General features: G+C 41.5%; 1 long non-coding RNA gene across 1 annotated transcript; it reads right to left on the reverse strand.

The window, feature by feature from the left end:
- Positions 1 to 7,261: 7,261 nt before the first annotated feature.
- On the reverse strand, positions 7,262 to 8,112 carry LOC115167750 (uncharacterized). The gene is made up of 3 exons (XR_003870549.1): positions 7,733 to 8,112; positions 7,573 to 7,647; positions 7,262 to 7,446 (listed from the first exon to the last, which is right to left on the reverse strand). It is a non-coding gene; the product is annotated as an uncharacterized LOC115167750 (long non-coding RNA).
- Positions 8,113 to 12,188: the final 4,076 nt, after the last annotated feature.

Raw genomic sequence — 12,188 nt, forward strand, 5'->3', positions numbered from 1 at the left:
CAATTGGAGGTGTACCTGTGGATGTATTTTAAGGCCTACCTTCAAACTTAGTGCCTCTTTGCTTGACGTCATGGGATAAATCAAAAGAAATCAGCCAAGACCTCAAAAATATAAAAATATTTTTTAGACCTCCACAAGTCTGGTTCATCCTTGGGAGCAATTTCCAAATGCCCGAAGGTACCACGTTCATCTGTACAAACAACAATAATATGCAAGTATAAACACTAGAGGTCGACCGATTATGATTTTTCAACGCCGATACCGATTATTGGAGGACCAAGAAGCCGCTACCGATTAATCGGCCAATTTTTTTTTTTTTAATTGGGGGGTAATAATGACAATTACAAAAATACTGAATGAACACTTATTTTAACTTAATATAATACATCAATAAAGCAATTTAGCCTCAAATAAATAATGAAACATGTTCAATTTGGTTTAAATAATGCAAAAACAAAGTGTTGGAGAAGAAAGTAAAAGTGCAATATGTCCCATGTAAGAAAGCTAACGTTTAAGTTCCTTGCTCAGAACATGAGAACATGAAAGCTGGTGGTTCCTTTTAACCTGAGTCTTCAATATTCCCAGGTAAGAAGTTTTAGGTTGTAGTTATTATAGGAATTATAGGACTATTTCTCTCTATACGATTTGTATTTTATATACCTTTGACTATTGGATGTTCTTATAGGCACTTTAGTATTGCCAGTGTAAAAGTATAGCTTCCATCCCTCTCCTCACTCCTACCTGGGCTTGAACCAGGAACACATCGACAACAGCCACCTTCGAAGCAGCGTTACCCATGCAGAGCAAGGGGAACAACTACTCCAAGTCTCAGAGCGAGTGACGATTGAAATGCTATTAGCGCACACCCGGCTAACTAGCTAGCCATTTCACATCGGTTACACCAGCCTAATCTTGGGAGTTGATAGGCTTGAAGTCATAAACAGTGCAATGCTTGAAGCACAGCGAAGAGCTGCTGGCAAAACGCACGAAAGTGCTGTTTGAATGAATGCTTACGAGCCTGCTGCTGCCTACCACCGCTCAGTCAGACTGCTCTATCAAATCATAGACTTAATTATAACATAACACACAGAAATACGAGCCTTTGGTAATTAATATGGTCGAATCCAGAAACTATCATTTCGAAAACAAAACGTTTTTCCTTTCAGTGAAATACGGAACCGTTCCGTATTTCATCTAACGGGTGGCATCCCTAAGTCTAAATATTCCTGTTACATTGCACAACCTTCAATGTTATGTCATAATTACGTAAAATTCTGGCAAATTAGTTCGTAACGAGCCAGGCGGCCCAAACTGTTGCATATACCCTGACTCTGCGTGCAATGAAAGCAAGAGAAATGACACAATTTCACCTGGTTAATATTGCCTGCTAACCTGGATTTCTATAAGCTAAATATGCAGGTTTAAAAATATATACTTCTGTGTAATGATTTTAAGAAAGGCATTGATGTTTATGGTTAGGGACAGTCGTGCAACGATTGTGATTTTTTCGCAAATGCGCTTTTGTTAAATCATCCCCCGTTTGGCGAAGTCGGCTGTCTTTGTTAGGAAGAAATAGTATTCACACAGTTCGCAACGAGCCAGGCGGCCCAAACTGCTGCATATACCCTGACTCTGTTGCAAGAGAAGTGACACATTTTCCCTAGTTAAAAGAAATTAATGTTATCAGGCAATATTAACTAAATATGCAGGTTTAAATATATATACATGTGTATTGATTTTAAGAAAGGCATTGATGTTTATGGTTGGAGCAACGTGTACCTAAGCGATTATATGCAACGCAGGACAGGCTAGATAAACTAGTAACATCATCAACCATGTGTAGTTAACTAGTGATTATGATTGATTGATTGTTTTTTATAAGATAAGTTTAATGCTAGCTAGCAACTTACCTTGGCTTCTTACTGCATTCGCGTAACAGGCAGGCTCCTCGTGGAGTGCAATTTAAAGCAGGTGGTTAGAGTGTTGGACTAGTTAACCGTAAGTTTGCAAGATTGAATCCCTGAGCTGACAAGGTAAAAATCTGTCATTCTGCCCCTGAACAAGGCAGTTAACCCACTGTTCTTAGGCCGTCATTGAAAATAAGAATGTGTTCTTAAAACCTCTCTGGGGGACATGACCGTCCCACCTGCGGGACACACTATTCAACAGCCAGTGAAATAGCAGGGCGCAAAATTCAAAACGACAAAAATGTCATAATTCAAATTTCTCAAACATACAACTATTATATCCCATTTTAAAGATACGATTCTTATTAATCCAACCACATTGTCCGATTTCAAAAAGGCTTTACAGCGAAAGCATAATATTAGATTATGTTAGGACAGCACGTAAACAAGAAAAACCACACAGCCATTTTCCAAGCAAGGAGAGGCGTCACAAAAACCAGAAATACAGCTAAAATGAATCACTAACCTTTGATGATCTTTATCAGATGGCACTCATAGGACGTCATGTTACACAATACATGTATGCTTTGCTCGATCAAGTTCATATTTATATCCAAAACCCCCATTTTACATTGGCGCCTGATGTTCAGAAAATGTACTGCCTCCAAAATGTCCGGTGAATGAGCACATCAATTTACAAAATTACTCATCATAAACGTTGATAAACTTTACAACAGTTATTGAAATAATTATAGATACACTTCTCCTTAATGCAACCGCTGTGTCAGATTTCAAAATAGCTTTACGGCGAAAGCACATTTTTCAATATTCTGAGTACAGAGCTCAGCCATCAAAGCAAGCTATACAGTTACCTGCCAAGTTCTGAAGTCAAAAAATTTCAGAAATAGTATTATAAATCTTCACTTACCTTTGCTGATCTTCGTTGGAATGCACTCCCAGGACTCCCACTTCCACAAGAAATGTTTGTTTTGCTTGCTAAACTCCATATTTATGTCCAAATACCTCCGTTTTGTTCACGCGTTCAGTCAAGTTATCCAAATGCGCCATGCTCGCGCATTTTGTTGAGACGAAATGTCCAAAAAGTTATACTACAGTTTGTAGAAACATGTCAAACGATGTATAGCATCAATCTTTAGGATGTTTTTATCATACATCTTCGATAATATTCCAACCGGACAAATCCTTTGTCTTCAGAAAGTAAAAAGAAAGCACCTCGCGCTGATGGCCACGCGCATGAATGATCTAATGGTACTCAGCCAGACACCTGGTTGAAATGACTGTCATTCCCTTCCAGGTCACAGTAGAAGCCTGTAACAACGTTCTAAAGACGGTTGACATCTAGTGGAAGCCTTAGGAACTGCAAAATGAAGTCACTGTAGTTTGAATAGGGAATCAATTAAAAAAACTATAAGCCTCAGATTTTCTACTTCCTGGTTGGATTTTTCTCAGGGTTTTGCCTGCCACATGAGTTCTGTTATACTCACAGACATCATTCAAACAGTTTTAGAAACTCCAGAATGTTTTCTGTCCAAATATACTAATAAGATGCATATTCTACCTTCTGAGTAGCAGGCAGTTTAATTTGGGCACGCCTCTCATCCGGACGTCAAAATACAGCCCCCTACCCTGGAGAAGTTTTAACTGACTTGCCTAGTTAAATAAAGGTAAAAAAATAATAATACCGATTTCCGATTGTTATGAAAACTTGAAATCGGCCCTAATTAATAGGCCATTCTGATTAATCGATCGACCTCTAATAAACACCATGGGACCACGCAGCCGTCATACCGCTCTGGAAGGAGACGCGTTCTGTCTCCTAGAGATGAACGTACTTTGGTGCAAAAAGTGCAAATCAATCCCAGAACAACAGCAAAGGACCTTGTGAAGATGCTGGAGGAAACAGGTACAAAAGTATCTATATCCACAGTAAAACGAGTCCTATATCGACATAACCTGAAAGGCCGCTCAGCAAGGAAGAAGCCACTGATCCAAAACCGCCATAAAAAAGCCAGACTACAGTTTGCAACCTCACATGGGGACAAAGATGGTACTTTTTGGAGAAATGTCCTCTGGTCTGATGAAACAAAAATAGAACTGTTTGGCCATAATGACCATCGTTATGTTTGGAGGAAAAAGTGGGAGGCTTGCAAGCCGAAGAACACCATCCCAACCATGAGGATCATCCATCATGGATTACAAAAAGAAAACCAGCCCTGTCGCAGACACTGATGTCTTGCTCCCAGACAAACTAAACAACTTCTTTGCTCACTTTGAGGACAATACAGTGCCACTGACACGGTCCGCTATCAAAGCCTGCGGGCTCTCCTTCACCACAGCCAACGTGAGTAAAACATTTAAACGTGTTAACCCTAGCAAAGCTGCCGGCCAAGACGGCATCCCTAGCCGCGTCCTCAGAGCATGCACAGACCAGCAGGCTGGTGTGTTTACGGACATATTCAATCAATCCCTATTCCAGTCTGCTGTTCTCACATGCATCAAGAGGGTCACCACTGTTCCTGTTCCCAAGAAAGCTAAGGTAACTGAGCTAAACGACTATCGCCCCATAGCACTCACTTCCATCATCATGAAGTGTTTTGAGAGACTAGTTAAGGATCATATCACATCCATCCTACCTGACACCCTAGACCCACTCCAATTGCTTAATGCCCCTATAGATCCACAGATGATGCAATCACACTGCAATCTACCCTAACCCATCTGGACAAGAGGAATACCTATGTAAGAATGCTGTTCATCCATTACAGCTCAGCATTTAACACCATTGTACCCTCCAAACTCGTCATTAAGACCCTGGGTCGACCCCGCCTGTGCAACTGTGTCCTGGACATCCTGACGGGCCACCCCCAGGTGGTGAGGGTAGGAAACAACATCTGATCCTCAACACTGGGGCCCCACAAGGGTGTGTTCTCAGCCCTCTCCTGTACTCGCTGTTCACCAATGACTGCATTGGCCATGCCCGCCTCCAACTCAATCATCAAGTTTGCAGACGACACTACAGTGGTAGGCTTGATTACCAACAACGACGAGACGGCCTACAGGGAGGAGGTGAGGGCCCTCAGAGTGTGGTGTCAGGAAAATAACCTCACACTCAATGTCAACAAAACAAAGGAGATGATCGTGGACTTCAGGAAACAGCAGAGGGAGCACGCCCCTATCCACATCGACGGGACAGTAGAGGAGAAGGTGGAAAGTTTTTAAATTCCTCGGCGTACACATCATGGACAAACTGAAATAGTCCACCCACACAGATAGCGTATTGAAGAGGGCGCAACAGCGCCTCTTCAACCTCAGGAGGCTGAAGAAATTTGGCTTGTCACCAAAAACACAAACTTTTACAGATGCACAATCGAGAGCATCCTGTCGGGCTGTATCCCCGCCTGGTATGGCAACTTGTCCGACCACAGCTGTAAGGCTCTCCAGAGGGTAGTGAGGTCTGCACAACGCTTCACCGGGGGCAAACTACCTGCCCTCCAGGACACCTACAGCACCCGATGTCACAGGAAGGCCAAAAAGATCATGAAGGACAACAACCACCCGAGCCACTGCCTGTTCACCCCGCTTTCATCCAGAAGGCGAGGTCAGTACAGGTGCATCAAAGCTGTGACCGAGAGACTGAAAAACAGCTTCTATCTCAAGGTCATCAGACTGTTAAATAGCCATCACTAACATTGAGTGGCTGCTGCCAACATACTGACTCAAATCTCTAACCGCTTTAATAATAACAAATTTGATGTAATAAATGTATCACTAGTCACTTTAAACAATGCCACTTTATATAATGTTTACATACCCTACATTACTCATCTCATATGTATATACTGTACTCTATACCATCTACTGCATCTTGCCTATGACGTTCGGCCATCGCTCATCCATATATACATAGTCTAATTCATTCCTTAACACTTGTGTGTATAAGGTAGTTGTTGTGAAATTGTTAGATATTACTGCACGGTCAGGAACTAGAAGCACAAGCATTTTGCTACACTTGCATTAACATCTGCTAACCATGTATATGTGACCAATAAAATTTGATTTTAGCATAGGGGTGGCAGCATCATGTTGTGGGGGTGCTTTCCTGCAGGAGGGACTGGTGCACTTCACAAAATAGATGGCATCATGAGAAAGAAAAATGATGTGGATATATTGAAGCAACATCTCAAGACATCAGTCAGGAAGTTAAAGCTTGGTCGCAAATGGGTCTTCCAAATGGACAATTTTGGCATTTTTGGCATTTTTCCAAAGTTGTGGCAAAATGGCTTAAGGACAACAAAGTCATGGTATTGGAGTGGCCATCACAAAGCCCTGACCTCAATCCTATAGATTTGTGGGCAGAACTGAAAAAGCGTGTGCGAGCAAGGAGGCCTACAAACCTGACTCAGTTACACCAGCTCTGTCAGGAGGAATGGGTAAAAATTCACCCAACTTATTGTGGGAAGCTTGTTGAAGGCAATGCTACCAAATACTAATTAAGTGTTTGTAAACTTCTGACACACTGGGAATGTGATGAAAGAAATAAAAGCTGAAATAAATCATTCTCTGTACTATTATTTGGAAATTTCACATTCTTAAAATAAAGTAGTGATCCTAACTGACCTAAGACAGGGAAGTTTTACTAGGATTAATGTCAGGAATTGTGAAAAACTGAGTTTAAATGTATTTGGCTAAGGTGTATGTGTAACAGTGTAGGTTCTGTCCCTCTCTTCGCCCCAACCCGGGCTCGAATCAGGGACCCTTGCACACATCAACAACTGACACCCCATGAAGCATCGTTACCCATCGCGCCATAAAAGCCGCGGCCCTTGCAACGTAAGGGGAAACCCTACTTCAAGTCTCAGAGCGAGTGACATCACTGATTGAAACGCTATTAGCGCGCACCACCGCTAACTAACTAGCCATTTCACATCGGTTACATATGTAAACTTCTGACTTCAACTGTATAAGTCATGTTAGTAAATTGATTAACAAGCACTTTCTGTACCTGCTAATCTTCTATCAAGCTCATTTTAATTTTAAATGAGTGACACCCAGTGTGTCTCAATGAGAATTTCTCATACTGTATCTAACTGCTGTCACTTGTTTTTTAAAGCAGGTACAGCATAGTGATGCATGAATAGGTTAGTTGTATGTTTATTTCACAACCAACTAAAATATCAACAGCATATATTAAGAAATAACCAAAACATATTGTATTTTCAAAATTGTGTGATAAATGTGAACATGCACAAAGGGAACTTAAATTAACACTTACCCTCACAGCTGCTGTTGCGCTAGACATCTTAAACCCTTATGATATTGTTAATAGAACACAAGCATAAGAACATAGAGTTAGTTGAACAAGGCCAGAACACGGCCCAAAAAAGAAACATGGGTATTTACGCTTCCAGATGTTGAAGAATAATTCTGTGGGTCACAGAATTATCCTCTCAAACGGCTGGAGTAAAACCTCTGCCTGTAGACACAGTTGGGGCTCCGACTGCTGTGGATGGTGGTGAATCTGAAAGTACATTGAACATATGCACTTGATCATTGCATTAAGAAAATCTTAACAGTAAATATATATGGAGACCGTCATGATGTAAAAAGTGATGTTAGGAGTTAAGACAATTATGAGTTTACTCACAGGGCTGGATGTGGAATTTTGAGGGTTACAGATTCAGCATTGCCTTTTCCAAGTCCTCATCATCCTCATCCATGACTATGAGATAAAACAGAAATTATGATTAGAACTAACAGATCATTTAACCATTATTTTTAAGTGTTTGTATTTACTATTCACACACCTGGAAGTTGAGAGACAGGGGTGGAGGGAGTTGGTGTTGGTGCAGCCACAGCAGGCAATGTAGAGGTTCATGGGACTGGATTGCCTGGCGTTGCTTCAACAGGTACTTTTGTAATTTGTCCATTGCTGTACCCGAGGTACAAACCTGTGCCATATTATAGGCAGCATATCCATCTGCTCTGTTCTCCCATATTTCCCTCCAAGTACATTGGGCATTTTTTCCAAACTCAACAAGTTTGTCACTCTCTGACATCACAACGGTGGTTTTGGCTTTTTGGACACGTACTTCAAAATGTCTTCTATGTCCTTGAAGCTAAGGGCGTACTCCATAAAAGACAGTAAACTGTCCTTACTGTGTCTCTCTGCTATGACCCACTAACCTCTCCTTCTCCACGTTGTCTACGAGGTAGATGACGTATCCAATATCATTTTCTAAGAGACACCTGAAAGATTTGCTCTTATACTTTCCAAACTGCAGGAGGTACTCTCCTAACACCTCCACCTTATCTGAAATATCCCATCTCTGTTGAAGACAACACTGATTGCATTTTTACTGACAATGTCTTGGTTCACAGGAACAGACTTCTATTTTATTTTCCTGGCTACATCAAAGGGATCCTGTTGTAATTAAACCCAAGGGGCCCCTCCTGAAGGTGACTTGGATCCTGCCGGGGAAAAATATGGCCATGTCTCACCTGTGCAAGATCAAGAAGAGAATATACTTTTAATAATTCAATAAAGTAATGTTCATGCACTATGCAGGAACTTACATCACAATTAATGACACATAGACCTTATTACACCATGTTATAACAGTATCATCCCCAATCTCAGTTAGATATTTGTAAATTAATGAGACAATGTGTTTAATCGGATTCAGAATTGAGATGATGTATTCACTTTGTTTAAATCAGGTAGCTATCTAATGTAGACATCATAATGCATTTGAATTGAATAGCTTGTATTAGCCAATTCCCTAATGTCCAGGGCAAAGCAATGACAGTAGGTATTTGTAGGGCAGTAACAGTGCTTGACTTTGGCAGGCGTTTACAGTAATTAACAGTAACGTTAATGGTAAAATGCGCTACCTCGCCCAGGCTACAGTCCAAGTCAAGCGCTGGGCTACTGCTAAATACTCTGTTGCGCATCGTGGATCACCTTCCATGTTGTGCATTATTTTCCATAGAACGCATGTATACTGGCAAAATGAGCTACCGCCAAGTGAGGCTACAGTCCAAGTAGGCTGGACACATTACATTTAACAACGCTTTTTTCCGAGAAAAACTAGTTCATTGCATCCGCAGTGGAGCCCAGTTTCATAATATTACCATGTGTCCCTACTGCTTGCCGTAGTTTTGAACTAATCGCGAAAAGCAATCAGCGTTATTTTAAGGCATTTTTCACCATGCCAGCTCTTATTAGTTCTATTGAGCACTGTCGCACCAACTCGCCTTCCGAAAGTTCTATTCAGCCCATTGTCCTAGGTCACAATACCTGCTTCGCTATTATTGGCATTACGACACACCCACGTTAAACTCTCATGCTAACACTAAGTCATTTATCATTAACAGGTTACATTTATTTTTGTAAGGACACTCACTACTATCCTTGACACACGTTCTTGTAACCTACTGATAACAATGGCTGGCGCATACCGATCAAACGTTAAACATTTTCTGATCATGGTTAACCATATTTTCTTTAAAAAAAAAAGTATAAACCTAAACAAAACGCATGTCTCTCTCCTACTTTTCAAGATGTGGCCGATTTAAACAGCCAGAATATTTTTTTTTACTAAGAAATAACCTATTTTTTGGACAATTTGTTGTTTCTAAATGGCTGCTGGGTAATTTGATATGCGTTGAAATCTGTTAAATTGGCATCGAATGGAGCGAATGCTGGCAGGTTCACGGAGTTGCAAACCAAATGGAAAGGTCTAGCTCATTGATTTGTAGATCTGACGCAGTTGCAACCTCTGATTATGAGTTTAACAAGTATCACAAATGAGTTATGTAGGCCACACGGAGGAGAAAGAGCTATAAACCCATACTGTTTTTTGCCTTAAAAACCCTAACCCTAACCTATTTTAGACTTAACCCTAAACACTAAACCCAAACCCTAATTCTTGGGTAGGGTAGCCTAGAAAACTTTTAAAAACTATTTGTAATATTATGTTAGTAAATACCATTATAGTATTAAATAGTATTTTGATCGTTCTTTAAAAAAAATCAAAACCTATGCAAGCATTTTGCTATTTTTATGTTGTTATTAGTTATTTTATGATATGTAAACCCAGCAGCAAAAAAAAGTCCCTTTTTCAGGACCCTGTCTTTCAAAGATAATTCGTAAAAATCGAAATAACTTCACAGATCTTCATTGTACAGGGTTTAAACAGTTTCCCATGCTTCAATGAACCATAAACAAGTAATGAACATGTCCCTGTGGAACAGTCGTTAAGACTAATTAAGGTCACAGTTCTGAAAACTGATGACACTAAAGAGGCCTTTCTACTGACTCTGAAAAACACCAAAAGAAAGATGCCCAGGGTCCCTGCTCATCTGCGTGAATGTGCCTTAGGCATGCTGCAAGGTGGCATGAGGACTGCAGATGTGACCAGGGCAATAAATTGCAATGTCCATACTGTGAGACGCCTAAGACAGCGCAACAGGGAGACAGGACGGACAGCTGATCATCCTCGCAGTGGCAGACCACGTGTAACAACACCTGCACAGGATCGGTACATCCGAACACCACACCTGCGGGACAGGTACAGGATGGCAACAACAACTGCCCAAGTTACACCAGGAACGCAAAATCCCACCATCAGTGCTCAGACTGTCCGCAATAGGCTGAACTAAGGGCTTGTAGGCCTGTTGTAAGGCAGGTCCTCACCAGACATCACCGGCAACAACGTCGCTTATGGGCACAAACCCACCATTGCTAGACCAGACAGGACTGGCAAAAAGTGCTCTTAACTGACGAGTCGCGGTTGTCTCACCAGAGGTGATGGTCGGATTCGCGTTTATCGTCAAAGGAAGGAGCGCTACACCGAGGCCTATACTCTGGAGTGAGTCCGATTTGGAGGTGGAGGGTCCTTCATGGTCTGGGGTGGTGTGTCACAGCATCATCGGACTGAGCTTGTTGTCATTGCAGGCAATCTCAACACTGTGCGTTACAGGAAAGACATCCTCCTCCCTCATGTGCTACCCTTCCTGCAGGCTCATCCTGACATGACCCTCCAGCATGACAATGCCACCAGCCATACTGCTCATTCTGTGCGTGATTTCCTGCAAGACAGGAATGTAAGTGTTCTGTCATGGTCAGCGAAGAGCCCGGATCTCAATCCCATTGAGCACGTCTGGGACCTGTTGGTTCGGAGGGTGAGAGCTAGGGCCATTCCCCCCAGAAATGTCTGGGAACTTGCAGGTGCCTTGGTGGAAGAGTGGGGTAACATCTCACAGCAAGAACTGGCAAATATGGTGCAGTCCATGAGGAGGAGATGCACTGCAGTACTTAATGCAGCTGGTGGCCACACCAGATACTGACTGTTACTTTTGATTCTGACCACCCCCCCCCCCCCCCCCCTTTGTTCAGGGACACAGCGAAAGCAAAACATTACATTATGTTAGGAGAGTACATAGCCAGAAATAACCACACAGCCATTTTTCAAGCAAGCATATATGTCACAAAAACCAAAAACACAGCTAAATGCAGCACTAACCTTTGATGATCTTCATCAGATGACACTCCTAGGACATTATGTTATAAAATACATGCATGTTTTGTTCAATCAAGTTCATATTTATATCAAAAACCAGCTTTTTACATTAGCATGTGATGTTCAGAACTAGCAACTAGCATACACACCGCAAACTTCCGATGAATTTACTTAATTACTCACGATTAACGTTCACAAAATACATAACAATTATTTTAAGAATTATAGATACAGAACTCCTTCATGCAATCGCGGTGTCTTCTTCAAGAAGAAGCACATTAAGGTCCTGGAGTGGCCTAGCCAGTCTCCAGACCTTAATCCCATAGAAAATCTGTGGAGGGAGCTGAAGGTTCGAGTTGCCAAACATCAGCCTCGAAACCTTAATGACTTGGAGAAGATCTGCAAAGAGGAGTGGGACAAAATCCCTCCTGAGATGTGTTCAAACCTGGTGGCCAACTACAAGAAACGTCTGACCTCTGTAATTGCCAACAAGGGTTTTGCCACCAAGTACTAAGTCATGTTTTGCAGAGGGGTCAAATACTTATTTCCCTCATTAAAATGCAAATCATTTTATAACATTTTTGACATGCGGTTTTCTGGATTTTTTGTTGTTGTTATTCTGTCTCTCACTGTTCAAATAAACCTTCATTAAAATTATAGACTGATCACTTGTTTGTTAGTGGGCAAAGGTACAAAATCAGCAGGGGATCAAATACTTTTTTCCCTCACTAGAGAGAGA

This window comes from Salmo trutta, chromosome 29 (genome assembly GCF_901001165.1).
Source record: "Salmo trutta chromosome 29, fSalTru1.1, whole genome shotgun sequence".
Lineage (NCBI taxonomy): Eukaryota > Metazoa > Chordata > Actinopteri > Salmoniformes > Salmonidae > Salmo > Salmo trutta.